The sequence below is a fragment of the Papio anubis genome, chromosome 2 (assembly GCF_008728515.1).
Source record: "Papio anubis isolate 15944 chromosome 2, Panubis1.0, whole genome shotgun sequence".
Taxonomy (NCBI): domain Eukaryota; kingdom Metazoa; phylum Chordata; class Mammalia; order Primates; family Cercopithecidae; genus Papio; species Papio anubis.
In genome coordinates this window covers 116,044,427-116,060,489 of record NC_044977.1, presented here as the reverse complement: position 1 = coordinate 116,060,489, position 16,063 = coordinate 116,044,427, and the positions used below count along the sequence as shown (strand labels likewise).

At 35.1% G+C, this 16,063-nt stretch overlaps 1 protein-coding gene and 1 non-coding gene across 9 annotated transcripts in view; both read left to right on the top strand.

Annotated features, from left to right (window-relative positions):
- NAALADL2 (N-acetylated alpha-linked acidic dipeptidase like 2) overlaps positions 1–16,063 on the top strand; it is a 1,420,296-nt gene that overhangs the window by 414,033 nt on the left and 990,200 nt on the right. The gene's annotated exons all lie outside the window — the stretch shown is intronic.
- Positions 9,729–9,922, top strand: LOC116274073. Its single transcript, XR_004182547.1, has one exon. It is a non-coding gene; the product is annotated as a U2 spliceosomal RNA (small nuclear RNA).

The following is a 16,063-nucleotide window of genomic DNA, read 5'->3' as shown; positions in this document are numbered from 1 at the left end:
GAACTTTGAAGAACAATTTAAAGAATTTTAGAATATTTCTCTTTATGAAAATATGTGAACTAGATATTACATTGAATATATATTGCATCACAGACATGATAAAATGCTGCCAAAAAGTCAATAGAGCAACTACTATTTTTAAATAAGCATAATAAACTGTTTGAACATGCTGAAATTCCTATCTTTCCAGTAACCTTGCCATTAATTTTAATACCTTTACCTTTATACATTTTGACTTGGTGGGTTGTTTTCCCCTAGAAAATGTCTTGGATTGTTTAATGGAAAATGATGAAAAAACTAGGATTTGCTTTGTATAAACCTTTCACAAGCAACTTTCCAAAATTTTATTTATCAATATTTTCAATGTTTCTTTTTTTTTAATTTAAAAATGTGTGTGTGTGTGTGTGTGTGTGTGTGTGTGTGTGTGTGCTGGTGTATGTATATGTGTGTATCTATATTTATCTGTGTTTATGAAATCTATCCAGACTTTGAAATCTTCAGCTTGAGTGATAGGAAATCATTTTTTTTTAAATCACACTTAAAAGTATAATTTATAGAACCACAGCATTCTGTAAATCTTTTCTGATGTATATATTCAATTTTGGAACCTATTTGTTTTGTTTTAATTACACATTTACCCAGTTAGTACCAGTAATTATGAAAAGCCAAATTAGTAATATAAATTTTGTATAGAAATCAATTGAAAAAGAAAACTGGGGAAACCTTTATTATAAACCTGAAGCAGGAAGAAAACCAAAATAGGCAACATAATATACAGTCAGATATAGAAACAGTACTGGGGATGTATATGCAAGCTCCACATGCTTTGGAGGTATACTGAATCTATTTTTCTTTTGGTTGTTAGAACATGGCAGCTTTTACTAAAACGAACCATGCTATGTAAAACTAACAGAAAAAATAGACAGTAAAACTTTTGTATAGAATACGAAGATGTAACCTAAGATAATATAAGCAAGAATCTAGGGCACTATATTCCATATCAGTATGTTTGGATTTTACCAATTTCACTTTGTAATAGCATTGTAAAAGGCTTTGTTGAGTATTGACTTTTCTATAGTGACCAAATGCTTATAAAGCTGGTAAGAATTTGGGGGCAAGCCTTTCTAATGAGTTGGTTTATACAAATTTTTTTCATGGCATCATATTTAAGAAAGTGGCCTGATATATAACGTCAAAAAACACACTGAGAAATGGATTGACTTTTTTTTTTTTTACCTCATAGTAATTATTTGATGATAAATAGATGATATTTAAGTAGCATTAATATAGTTGACATTTCTTGAATTTCTCTACTAACTGTAAATTTGTGATATTATTTGTATCTGTATTTCTACCCAAATTTCATGTTCAATTGCAATCCCAATGTTGGAGGTGGGGCCTCATGGGAGGTGATCAGATTATGGGGATGGATCCTGCACGAATGATTTAGCATCATCCCTTTGGTGCTGTTCTCATGATAATGATAGAGTTCTCATGAGATCTGGTTGTTTAAAAGTGTGTGGCACCTCCCCGCTCTCTCGTCCTGCCCCTGCTGTGGAAGATACCTACTCCTGCTTTGCCTTCCACCATTAGTAAAAGTTCCTTGAGGCCTCCCCAGAAGCAGATGCTGCCATCCTTCCGGTACAGCCTACAGAACTGTGAGTCAATTAAACCTCTTTTCCTTATAAATGATCCATTCTCAGATATTTCGTTATAGCAGTGCAGAATACAGTAACACAGAAAAATTGGTACTGAAGAGTGGGGAATTGCTGTAAAAATACCTGAAAATGTGGAAGCGACTTTTGAGCTGGGTAATGGACAAAGGTTGAAACAGTTTGGAGGTCTCAGAAGACAGGAAGATGAGGGAAAACTTTGAAACTCCCTAGAGACTTGTTGAATGATTATGACCCAAATGCTGATAATGATATGGACAGAGATGTCCAGGCTGAGGAGTTCTCAGATGGAAATAAGGAACTTACTAGAAACTGGAGCACAGGTCACCTTGGTTACACAGGTCACCTTGGTTAACAAAGAGCTTGGTTGGATAGTGCCTCTGCCCTAGAGATCTGTGCAACTTTGAACTTCAGAACAATGATTTAGGGTATTTGGTGGAAGAAATTTCTGCCAACAAAGCATTTAAGATGTAGCTTGGCTGCTTCTAACAGCCTATATATATATATATATATATGAACAAAACAAAAAATCATCCAAAACTAGAACTTATATTTAAAAGGGAAGCAGAACATAAACGTTTAGAAAACCTACAACCTGGCCATGTGATAAAAAAGTAAAGCTCATTTGAAGGGTAGAGGTTGGGAGGCAACTCAAATAGGCTGCAGGAATTTGTATAACTAAAAGGAAGTCAAGGGCTGATATTCAAGAAAATGGGGAGAAGACCTCAATGGTGTTTCACAGAACTTCATGGCTACTCCCCTCATCACGGGCCTGGAGGCCTAGGAAGAAAGAATGATATCATGGACCAGACCTAGGGCCCTGCCACCCTGTGCAGCCTTAGGCCACTGCTCTCTGCATCCTGGCTGCTTCAGCTCCAGCCCAGGTACAGCTTGGACTGTTTCAGAGGGTGTAAGCTGTAAGCCTTCTGGCTCCCACATGGTGTTAAGCCTGCGGTGCACAGAGTGCAAGAGTTGAAAATTAGGAGCCTCCACCTAGATTGCAGAGGACTTATGGAAAAGCCTGGATGTCCAGGCAGAAACTGGCTTCAGGGGCAGAGCCCTTATGGAGACCCTCTGCTAGGACAGTACAGAAGGGAAACATGGCGCTGGAACCCCAACACAGAGTTCCCACTGAGGCACTGCCTAATGGGGCTGTAAGAAGAGGGACACTGTCCTCCAGACCCCAGAATGGTAGATCCACCAATGGCTTGCACCTTGCTTCTGGAAAAGCCACAGGTATTCAACATCAGCCTGTAGAAGCAACGGTGGTGGCTGCACCCTGCAAAGCCACAGTAGTAGAACCAAGGCCTTGGGAGTCCACCCCTTGCATCAATGTGCCCTGAATGTGAAATATAGAGTCCAAGTAGATTATTTTGGAACTTTAAGACTTAATGATTGCCCTGCTCGGTTTTGAACTTGCTTGGGGCATGTAACCCTTATCTTGTGGCTGATTTTTCCCTTCTGGGAAAAGATTATTTACCCAATGCCTATACCCCCATTGTATCTTAGGAGTAACTAAATTGTTTTTATTTTATGAGCTCATAGGTAGAAGGGACTAGGCTTGTCTCAGTTGAGACTTTGGACTTTTAAGTTAATGCTGGAATGAGTTAAGACTTTGGGGACTGTTAAAAAGGGATGATTGTATTTTGCAATGTGAGAAGACATGAGATTTAGGAGGGGCAAGGGCAGAATGGTATGGTTTGGAATTGTGTCCCCACCCAAACTTCATGTTGAATTGTAATCTCCAATGTTAGAGGTGGGGCCTGGTAAGAGGTTACTGGATCATAGGGGGTGGATCCTTCATGAATGGTTTAGCACCATCCATTTTTTGCCGTTCTTGCAATAGAGTTCTTATAAAATCTGCTTTTTTTTAAGTGTGCGGCACCTCCCCATCTTTCTCTCTTGGTCTTGCTCCTGCCATATGAGATACCTGCTCCTGTTTTGCCTTCCACCATGAGTAAAAGCTCGTTGAGGCCTCCCCAGAGGCAGATGCTGCCCTACTTCTTGTACAGCCTGCAGAAGCATGAGCCAATTAAACATCTTTTCTTTATAAATTACACAGTCTCAGGTGTTTTTTTATAGCAGAGCGAGAATGGACAAATACGAATTGCTTCTTGTTCTGAGCCATATTTCATGATTCTGTTTATATAGATCTTGCTCCTAGATATACAATCTGACATTTTGGTCAATGAGGGATCACATATATGAGAATAGTCCCATAAGATTATAATGGAGCTGAAAACTTCCTATAAGTGAGTAACACCTAGCTGTCATAACATCACAGTGCAACAAGTGCTAGTAGTGATGCTGGTGTAAAAAAACTTACTGCATTGTTAGTCATACAAAAGTATATTACATACAGTTATTTATAGTACATAATACTTGATAATGATAATAAACAACTATGTTCCTAGTTTATGTATTTAATATACTATACTTTTAATTTTTATTTTAGAGTATACTTCTTCTACTTGTAATAAACAAAGTTAATTGTAAAACATCCTCAGGCAGGTTCTTCAAGAGGTATTCCAAAAGAAGGCATTGTTATCTTAGGAGATAACGGGTCCATGCATGTTATTGCCCCTGAAGACATTCCAGTGAGACAAGGTACGTGGGTGGAAGACAGTAATACTGATGATGCTGATGTCGTATAGGCCTAGGCTAATGTGTATATTTGTGTCTTCAGTTTTAACAAAAAGTTTAAACAGTAAATAAAGAAAATTAAAAATTTTAAAAATAGAAATAGGCTTACAGAATAAAGATATAAAGAAAAAAATTTTCATATGGCTCTACAATATATTTATGTTTTAAGCTAAGTATTTTTACAAAAGAATCAAAAAAGTAAAGAAATTAAAATTTATAAACTAAAAGTGTTATAACTCAATTTATTATTGAATAAATAAAAACATTTTAAATATATTTAGTGTAGCCTAAATGTAGAGTGTTTATATTATAAAGTCTACAGTAGTACACAGTGATGTCCTAGGCCTTTTTCTTCACTCACCACTCACTGACTCACCAGAACAACTTCCAGTCCGGCAAGATCCATTCATGTTATGTGTCCTATACAGGTGTACCATTCTCTTCTTTTCCAGTGGTGTCCAATCTTTTGGCTTCCCTGGCCCACATTGGAAGATGAAGAATTGTCTTGGGTCACACACAAAATACAGTAACATTAATGATAGCTGATGAGCTGAAAAAAATCACAAAAAAAACTCATAATGTTTTAATAAAGTTTATGAATTTGTGTTGGGCCACATTTAGAGCCGACCTGGGTTGCGTGTGGTCCATGGGCCATGGGTTGGACAGGCTTGTTTAATACTCTATTTTTACCCTGCCTTTTCTATGTTTAGATACACAAGTACTTGCCATGTGTTACAATTGCCTGTGGTATTCAGTATAGTATTAATAAAAGGCCGTACAGGTTTGTAGCCTCGGAACAGTAGGTTATACTGTGTAGTTTAAGTAGATAGTAGGTTATACAAACTAGGAAAGTACATTCTATGATGTTCACATAAAGAAATTGCCTAATGAAGCATTTCTCAGAATGTATCCTTTTTGATATTTCCATAGTTATTACTCTTTGTTCTTTTGTTTTATTTTTTTCATAGACAAAGTTTTGCTATGTTGCCTAGGCTGAAGTATAGTAACTATTTACAGGTATAATCATAGTGCACTACAACCTTGAACTCCTGGGCTCAAGCAATCCTCCTGAATCAGCCTATTAAGTAGGGACAGACATGAGTGTGCCTGGCTCCCCTTACGTTTTTGAAATGTAAACTTAAATAAGAAATAATAAGTATTTAAGATCTCAAACTTTTAGGCATGTGTAGTATAGCTCTTTATCAGATAAGTAGTGTTTAATATATGTAAAGCATTACATATGCACTCCGCCCCACAGACACACGTATCCTCATTTCATTATACTGCATTGTAATGATAGGTATTTCATATAGAAGTTTAATAGAAATATAAATGGTGTCGGCACAGAGAAGGTTTGACAACTGTCTGTTTAGGTAAATATTTTAAGACTGGGAAGAATTTAAGTATGTATCTTGTGTGTGATTTTTATATATGGAATAATATAATTTTGTGCACTTTGGGCATTGAATAATTAATAATATCCAATTTAAGTACTACTATGTGTGTACCTTCTGTGTGATTTTTTTAATGTATGGAATAATGTAATGTTGTGCTCTTTATGGCATGGAATAATTAATAATATCAAATTTAAGTAATACTACTAATGGAATAATTAATAATATCAAATTTAAGTACTACTATCAGAATTAATTATTTAAGATCAACTGCCATGAAACAAAAAATATTATTTTTGGCAGATATCTTTCAAAAGGTAATTCATTTACATATAAACCACATAGCCTTCCATATAGCAGCCCAACTCTTTCGATTACTTAGAGGTATATTTCATGAGTCATTTATCCTGACCCTTTGGTTGCAAGCTATATTACTCACACAGAAATAGCCTATGGGTCCATTATTTCAAAATTTGTATGCCTTGGGTAAATGAATGTTCCCATTTCAATACTTACCCAGGCCAAAACAATGTCAGACCTGTTCTGTGACATTTTATAACATGTATTTCTTAATCACATGTTGAATGTTTTATATAACTAATGCAAAACTGAGTTTTCTTTAGCTCATGTGCTGGTGGGGAAACAAACTATTTTAAAGTTTCTGGTTCTAGTTTTACAGCATACTTGAGCTCACTTCTTTATAGAAGTAAGTGGTCATTTGTTTAGCAAGGATGAAGTTTTGATGATGTATTAGTTTGCCAGAGCAGTTGTAACAAAGTGTACCACAGACTGGGTGGCTTAAACAACAGAAATATATTTTCTCGGAGTTCTGGAGTTAGATTTCTAAGATCAGGGTTTTGGCAAGGCTGATTCCTTCTGAGGACTGTGCAAGAAGAATGTACTCTAGGCCTCCCTCCTTGACTTGTAGATGGTTATCTTCTCCTTGTGTCTTCATATCATCTTCCTTCTCTACATGTATATGTCCAAATTTATTATTATTTTCATTTCTTAAGAGATAGGGTCTTGTTCTGTCACCCAGGTTGGAGTGCAGTGGCACAATCTTAGCTCACTCACTGAAGCCTCAAACTCCTGTGTCTAAGTGATCCTGCTGCCTCAGCCTCTTGAGTAGCTAGGACTACAGAAGCCTGCCATCACGCCCAACTCATCCCTAAATTTATTCTTCTTATAAGGATAACAATCATATTGGCTTATGTAAATATCTATCTAAGCCACGGGACTTGTAGTATTAACTGATCTGATAAATCATATATTGAAATATTCCAAGAGAAAAGCATTATAAAAATACAAAATGTGATGGTATTATTTTATTTTGTACCCTTTTGTCACTGGGAATTTTAATAGAGGCAGAAACTGAAAGCAGCTAAATTTGACTTAGTTTTGTTTTCTAAATTTCTTTTGGTGGAAGTGTCAGAGTATTCGGATATGACAAACACCTTCGTAACCTCGTTTTAATTTGTTTGCTGTCTCCAAACACAGTCATATTTGGAGGTACTTGGAGTTAGGAATTCAAGATGAATTTTGAAGGATGCACAATTCAGCAATAAGCCCATAACAGACATTTGGATCCCTAAATTACGTAAAACAACATTGGTCCTATTAATTATTTCATTCATTGACAAAATATATATCCATAGATTATGGTTATATATTCCTTTAAATTGTATAGCATGTATATACCTCAATGATATAAATACGTTCTCTTTCAATTCTACTCCTATCCTCTTCTTCATCATATCCTTTTTTACCCTTCTACTCCTCCTCTCCCTTCTCTTTTATTTCTTCTCTCTATATATACAGAGAGAGAGAAAAGATAGGCTATTTGGTCTCTTTTTCTATATATAATGCTCTCTCAAAGAATTTTATGTGGATTTGTGTTGTCTTGGGAGCCCTGGAATTGAGATGTGTGTGTCATGTGTGTGTGTGTGTGTGTGTATCTCAATATGAGAGACAGAGAGAGCTGAGGGAGAGACTATATAATCTCTGAATAAATATACACACACACACATATATATGATTTATTATTTATATATTATATATTTAAATATTATATATAAATTATTACTTCAATAATCTGAAATATGAATTACCAATGAGGTCACTAAGATGGACTAAGTGATTCACCCAAGGTCACTGCCATGGTAAACCAAGCAGCAGATTGTGAATTCTAATCCAGGTATGTTGGATTCCCAAACTCATGTTCTTAACTACTGTTTATTAGGTCCTTCTTGCTTTTGTCTTATTCGAGTTTCTTGAGTCCCTAGCCCTGACAGTTCTTTGCTTACATTTTATAGTATTGGTCATTGCAAGGCAACACTGAGATTTCTAAAACCAGCTCAATGATTAGGAGTGCATTAGTGTGCCTGAGCCACAGGCCTTGTAGTATTAACTGATCTAGTAGCAAATCATATATTGGACTATTCCAAGGGAGAAAACCATCATTAATAATACAAAATTTGGTGTTATTACTTTATTCTACGTTTTTAGTCACTGGGCGTTTTATAACAGGCAGGAACTTAAAGCAGCTAAATTTGACTTTAGTTCTTTTTTATTTCCTTTGGTGGAAGTATGTGAGTGTTTGGATAAGGCAAACAGATATTCAAAAGAAAAATCAACAAATTGAGTGACTAGATAATCCACAGGGATCAAATAAAATGACAAAATAACCCACAATCTTAATAATGTCTTTGAAATACTGAGTTGGTTATTTTGTTAAAGGGTACTTGGCATAATATCCCTGGAGACAACTTATATGAAAGTATGATAATTTGATTCTTATCAAAAACTCTTTAGGCTGGGCACAGTGACTCATGTCTGTAATCAAAGCACTTTGGAAGACTCATGTGGGAGGATTGCTTGAAGTCAGGAGTTTAAGACCACCCTGGGCAACAGAGTAACACCATGTCTCTACAAAATTTACCAATTAGACAGGCACAGTGCCACATACTTATAGTCCTAGCTACTTAAAAGGCTGAGGTGGGAGGATCACTTGAGCACAGGAGTTCCAGGTGGCAGTGAGCTATGATTGTGCCACTGCACCTCAGCCTAGTTGTCAGAGGGAGACACTGTCCCTTAAAAATAAATAATTAAAAAAATTAAAAGCTCTTTAAAATAAAAATTAGAGGGAGTGCATAGTAATAACATTAAAAACAAATGCTTTCCAAAAGAGGATTAAAAATATTTTTATCACTCTCCTTAGAGTAATGCATTTAAGCTTTTAATCATAAGCATACTTTGTAGCTTCTTATAAACCCTCAGTTTACCAGTTTATGTCCATTGTCAATCAGCATTTCAGTATCATTTTCTAGCTCACATATTTATCTTTAAAAGATAGTTTTATCAGAAGACTTGTTCGTTTTCAGATTGTGATTAGCTACATACTCACTGTCAGTAATAAACACAGCCATGTTTCCTATAGTAACTTTATAGACTTTCACGGAAGATTTCATGTTGCATTTTAATTCTTCAGAATGCAACCCCCTGGGCTTTCTTCATCTGATAACTGATTTTGGATTAGTCATTGATTTGTGTCTGTTGTTAGTACCGGGTTGCATGCTGTTAAAGGACACAGACCATGCACTCTGCTATGCATCTTTTTTTTTTTTTTTTAAATTTATTATTATACTTTAAGTTGTAGGGTACGTAATACTTGCATGTAACGGTCACGGGTTGTTACATATGTATACCTGTGCCATGTTAGTGTGCTGCCATCAGCTCAAATCATTTTACATCAGGTATAACTCCCAGTGCAATCCCTCCCTCCACCTCCCATGATAGGCCCACCAGTGTGCTTGATGTTCCTTCCTGGAGTCCAAGTGATCTCATTGTTCAGTTCCACCTATGGTGAGAACATCGCGGTGTTTAGTTTTCTGTTCTTGTGATAGTTTGCTAAGAATGATGGTTTCAGCTGCATCCATGTCCTAGGGACACAAACTCATCCCTTTTTATGGCTGCATAGTATTCCATGGTGTATATGTGCCACATTTTCTTAATCCAATCTGTCACTTCTTGGCCTTTTGGCTAAGATCAAGTGTAGTATCTGTTCTTATCAGTTTAATATCTGCTATGCATCTTTACCCCATTGTGTCCTTTGAAATGCCAAGAACTCTGAAGTTGTTTAATAAAAATCGCTTTGATTGATTTTCATCTTTGCAGCCAAGTAGGGGGGACAGGTGCCATTTCCTCTGACTTTAAGATGGTCAGACATTCCTGGAGCAGAAATTAGGTGTCATATCTCTAGCTTCCAAGGCAAATTCGAAACCTATTAACTTAATACAGAGCTTCTTCTTGAAATGCCCCTAACTGCAGAGATGACTGAAACATACCTCTGTTTGGGGCCTGGGTTCCTAAGATAAACTGTCTTAGGGCCAGCTGGAATCTTTTTGAAATCATGTATTTTATCTAAAAAAAAAAAAATCTATGGAATAGACCAAGTCCATGTGGTTAGCAATAAGTTTAATGGCATCCCAAATTCCTGACGTCTGTGAGACTCACTACAGGGGGAAAGGGAAGGAGTGGGAGCTTAGGCAGGTTCTTAGCCCTTGCTTCACACTGAGCAGCTTCATTGCTTCTGATTTTCTTTTAACATTTTACTTTTAAAAGATTCTTTTCTATTTTTGTTTCTTTCTTTAAAAAGTGCCACTTAGTTAAAAAGAAGAAATAATTCACTTTGATATAAAATTTTGAATTTGTTTATTCTATTATACATTTTTTATTTTATTTATTTTATTATTTTATTTTATTTTATTGGAGACAGGGTTTCCTTCTGTCAGTGGCACAATCTTGGCTCACTGCAACCTCCACCTCTGAGGCTCAGGGCTCAAGTGATCTTCTTGCCTTAGTCTCCCAAGTAGCTAGGACCAAAGGCACATGCCACCATACCTGGCTAATTTTTGTATTTTTTGTAGACACAGGGTTTCACCATGTTGCCCAGGGTGGTTTTGAACTCCTGAGGTCAAGCAATCTGCCTTCCTGGGCCTCCCAAAGTGCTGGGATTACAAGCATGAGCCACCATGCCTGGCTAATATATTTATTCTTCATATTTACTTTCTTTTATTCATTTAAAATTTTTATAAACAATCAGCAAAAAAAGCAATAAATGTATTAAAAGTAAATACATTGTAACATAGAGGTATAAAAGAGTCATATATGAACTCGAGGTCTAACTTCTCGTTCACAATCACATCCTTACCAGATGTCATAGGGCTTTTCTGTCCAACTACTTTTAGTAATGGGAGTTCACAGCTTTTTGATGCAGCCCATTATATTGTTGGACACCTGTTCTTGATTGCAAGTTCTTTATAAAACTGAACAAGAAAACTCTCTCCTATAATTTTTGCATCAAGATATATAGCCCCATGTTATACAGAACAGCACAGAAAATAGTTATCCCTCATCTACAAAATAATCATCCACCAGAGGTGAACTTACTGAGAAATTAATAAAGCTCACACTTCAAGACTGTCATGTTCATGAACCATTTTCAAAGCTCCATATAATATTAATAGTTCTGAAATTATTTCAAGTTTGCAAAAATAAGATACTTTGATCATGATCAATTAGGACAACTCTCCCTTCCCAATCCAATTTCTCCATTACATTTCCCTTCATATTAGTTGACTTTGGAGAGGGTGGGGGTAACTCTAGTTATAGACTGCTTCAGTTTGGAATGCACTTAGTTTGGGTTTAGTTGGGTTTGTTAGGTGGCTGTCAGTCATTTTCATGTATTTTACAGTTATTGCTACTCAGTTTGATACATAGGAAAATTACTACTGCTCACTCTGCCAATACATAGATGTGTAGCTATAGGTCATACCAAAATATGAATACATCCTAAGATGTCTCACAGCAAAAATTTGTGGTTAACAGATGTTTTAGTATATGGAAATAGAAGTTAGTTGATCAAAATTTATCTAGTCATTAGATGTGTAAAATTACTAAGTTGAAGTGTCTCTAACCAATGTTTTCTATTCTCAGGCATATACGGAGTAATGGAGCATATACAGTTATAAACACACCACATATACTTTTTCATTTTTGATGACAATTGCACAAAATATAAGTCATCAGAATTTCTATGTTTATAATATATAAAATTGTAATGGTCCTATAAACACTGAATATATCTATAAAAGCTCATAAACAAAAGAAACTTGATAGGGAGTTTTACTAATTTGTTAACAATCCTAAAAATGTATATGACATTTGCAACAATGAGTTGTGAAACTGAAAGAAACTTTTGTGATATATAATTAACGAAAAGCAAATTTTAGACAATCACGATAAAATTATCTCTATAGAAAATATTGCAAAATAATTGTCACAAGATAATTAAAGAAGAAATCTAAAAATATGCAGCCAAAATGTAGGGAAAAGAGTGCTATAATGATGTGCCAGGCAGTTAATTAATGAAAAGTAGTATTATATTATTTTCTATTATTTGAAATATATGGTATATTTTAAAAAAACATTTATTATTCATTTTCATAACTAATTTTGCATTTGAAATTTTGTGTTACTTTTCATGGAAAGTCTTGTTCACAGAAATCACATAAAATTTGGGTATCCAAACAACTGGATTTACCCTCCAATATTCAGAAACAGAGATTAGGTCTTTTGTCTTATATTCCCCAGATCAACATTCTCAACTGCTTTCCAGTATGACTGTGCTTTCCAAATTTATCAACCACGGATTTGTGACCCTTTTGTTGACTAGTTAGGGCTCCACTACCCATGGGGACTGGGAATGAGCCAACTTAAATACTTTGGAGAAGAAACAGCATGGCTTAGTAAAATCAATATATGCTTGACTTCAGACCTATATAGGTTTGTTTTCCGGAATTTTAGGTATTAACCCTATTACATTAGGAAATATATTTCACCTTTAGTTGAATATTTAACTCCCTCATTTATATTAATATGGATGACAATACCGGGCTTGAGGTCGAGTGGTATAATGAGAAAAAAAAAAAAAAGTATAAGTCACCTAGCTCTATACTTGGCATATAGTAGATGATCTGGTAACATTTGCTATTGTATTTATTAGTGTTTAAACAGAAACATTGCTCCCTTCTTTACCATTGAAAGAGACTGAAGAAGTTTGATTGTATATATTGTTTTAAAATGTGATTCATTTTACAAGTGATGAGAAGCCTGTTTTCCCTTGGTGAGCTATCAGACAGATTGAGCAAATGAACCACTAGTCACTGAAATCAAGTCTAGCTTGGCCTGGAGGAGATTCGTGCAATTACACAGAGTTCTGACTTCCCAGAGGACTCAGTGGTTGTCAGCTGACTTCAGAAGCTTATGGTGGAACTTCTGTTGCTTCTCAGAGCCTTCTGTGTTCAATCCTGGGCAGGGAGCCAATTATCTGGAAGGAAGATAAAAATATCAGACATTGTTTAAACTAATTTATTTATTTATGGGTTAACTATCCAGATTGAGAATTATCACTAGCTTTATTTCTGGAAGTCTCTTTTTGGTCATTACATGTTTAACACATTAAATAGAAGAAGGACAGCTAGGGAGGGGTTTGGTAAGGATAAATAGGTATTTTTAGAAGCACTGAAAATGAGTTTGAATTGAGGAAATGAAGTTGTGGTTACAATTCACTGTAATAAGGAAGATAATGGTAGTAATAAAGGATGTATGTATTTAAATTATCTGCAATATTCATGTTCCTGAAGCATAGGGATATCAAAGTGAAATAATGTACAGACTAGGTTGACAAAAATAAGTGAGGTGAGTTAAACTAAGTACACAGAAATAGTTCCCAGTCACACACACACACACACACACACACACACACACACACACACACACACACGGGGCGGAGGAGTGGGGAAGAGAGAGAGCGCGCACGAGCGAATATAACACTATGTGAGAGCAGATAGACCCAGAATGGGAAGATAAGAAGGAAAGTGATTAACCCAGGAAGGTGATAAACCCAACAGCCCCTGCTTATTACATGTAAAAATGCCAGGTTTTTTTTTTTTTTTTTTTTTTTTCTCTAGAAAAGCTAGAAGTCTAGAATTTTATGGGAAATCATATAAAAATGTTGGACCAGTTTAAAAAGAAAACAATACTTTTGGGCCAAATATAAAAATCTACAGGGTTGATCTGACCTTTGCACAGACATTTGTAATTTCTGCCCACAAATGAGCTGCATAACTGTTAGAGGAACACGTAGCCAGAGATGGGCAACTGGACTTAGGAACAAGGGAGAAGGCTAGAGAAAATCAGCTCAGAAAAGTGATCCAAGAGCTGAGATGGGTCTAGATTTATATGTAATATAGTATGTATATATAGATATATCACCTATGCTATATGTAGGTGCATTTTGGGTATAGGGAAATTTGTCCAAAGGCAGAATGGTATGAAAGATATGATTTGTACTGAGATAGATATTCAACCCAGAATGCAAGTATGGGAAAACTGAGGATCTGGGGAGAGAACTGGTGGCCTGAATGGTTAGAAAATGTATAATATAGACTCTTATTTTGTGTAGCTTTTTGCTTGCAATTCAATTTTGGTTTCTCCTTGTCAAAAGTACTTCGTATTTTTTATCTATTTGCAATAGAAAGAGACATTCTCACAAACAAACAAATGGGATAATAAAGAGTGAAGAACACCACACAGAATTCCTCTGTCTATATCTTTTCATTTAAATATAATATTTAGGTATAAATTATAAATGTAATCTCTGTCAAAGCTGTTAAATGCATATAAAAGATTAAAGCACTTTCTGTATTTGTAGATACATGCTTTTGGAAGAATTTACTGTCATCAAAGTAGGTATGATTTAAAACCAGATTTGTTCTTTCTCCCAAGTGTTTGGAGTTTTCCTTTTTTTTTTTTTTTTTAATTTTTCGATTTGTTTGCTTGCTTGTTTCCTCCTTCTTCTCCTTCTCCTCCTCCTCCTCCTCCTCCTTCCTCCTTCTTCCTTCTTCTTTCTTCTTCTTTTGTAAAGATAGAAAAAATACAGCTCCTTCTTTTCCTTAAAAAATGCCATGTAGTTTTCTCATTGCAAGATACTAATTAAAATGTTCCATTTGGAAGGTTTTTGCAAATCCACATTCTTGTTAAGCAAATACTTTATATTTCTTGCTGGAGCATAAGGCTGCAGTATTCCTAGGGGGGCAAATTTACAAAAGACCACTGGACCCAAATATATAGCAACATAAATTACAATATAGATTGTTACAGAAACTTTAAATAACTAGGAATGCATTAGTCAACAGATTTTATATGTGTCATTTTGGAAGAATGAAATTGTACTTCAACATCCTCTTTAACCAAGAGTACACTCTTTAGTAGATACAAGAACAATTTCATTCTTTTCTGCCCTTGCTCTTCTTTATTATAAGGAAAGAAAAATTGATATTATCTGTAAAATAAGTTATTATTTTTGTAATATTACTTTAGAATCTACATTTTGGGTTTTATTCTAATCTCAGAGGAAGCCAGGCTGGAGTGCAGTGGCACGATCTCGGCTCACCACAACCTCCGCCTCCCGGGTTCAAGCGATTCTCCTGCCTCAGCCTCCTGAGTAGCTGTGACTATAGGCACACACCACCATACCCAGCTAATTTTTGTATTTTTAGTAGATACAGGTTTCACTATGTTGGCCAGGCAGGTATAAAATAAAATTGAAATCTAGATATTTTATTTTAAAATCTTTCAATTCTTAGTATCTTCTATGAGCCAAATATATTAGTTCTTTCATTTTTAACACCTCCTGTTATTCGTGGGAATCAAGGTTAAAAAGCAGTAATCACCATACTAACTTAAAGGTGTACTATCTAAGGGAAATTGAGTTTCATAAACGAATTTATTGCTTACACTTTATTAGGATCATAATTGAGTGCAATTTTATTTAATTATATGTCATTTGTAATGTCTGTTATATTAAAATTATAACTGGAAAAGGGTGCCTATATAAAATTTAACATTTTAATTTATTAAATATTAGTAGATACAAGGAATTATTTTATTTGTAATAATTTATTGAAAGAAGATATTCAAAGTGTATGTTTACATGATTGCCCTTGCTAACAATAGAATGCAACTGATAATTATTTTCTTTCCCAAAATTTCTGATGAATATTCTGATTTCGATTGTGAATTTAAGCACTACATTGGCATATAATCAAATAAAGGACGTTCTAAACTGTGCAAAATATATCACATTCCAAATATACGAGAGGATATGACTGGTTACTTTGTGAATTTTTGAGTTATACACATCCACCTATAGGTATTTACAAGATTTTATATCATGCATCAACATAAGTGATTTGAGTTGTAACCAACAATGAATATAATAAAGTTAGTTTA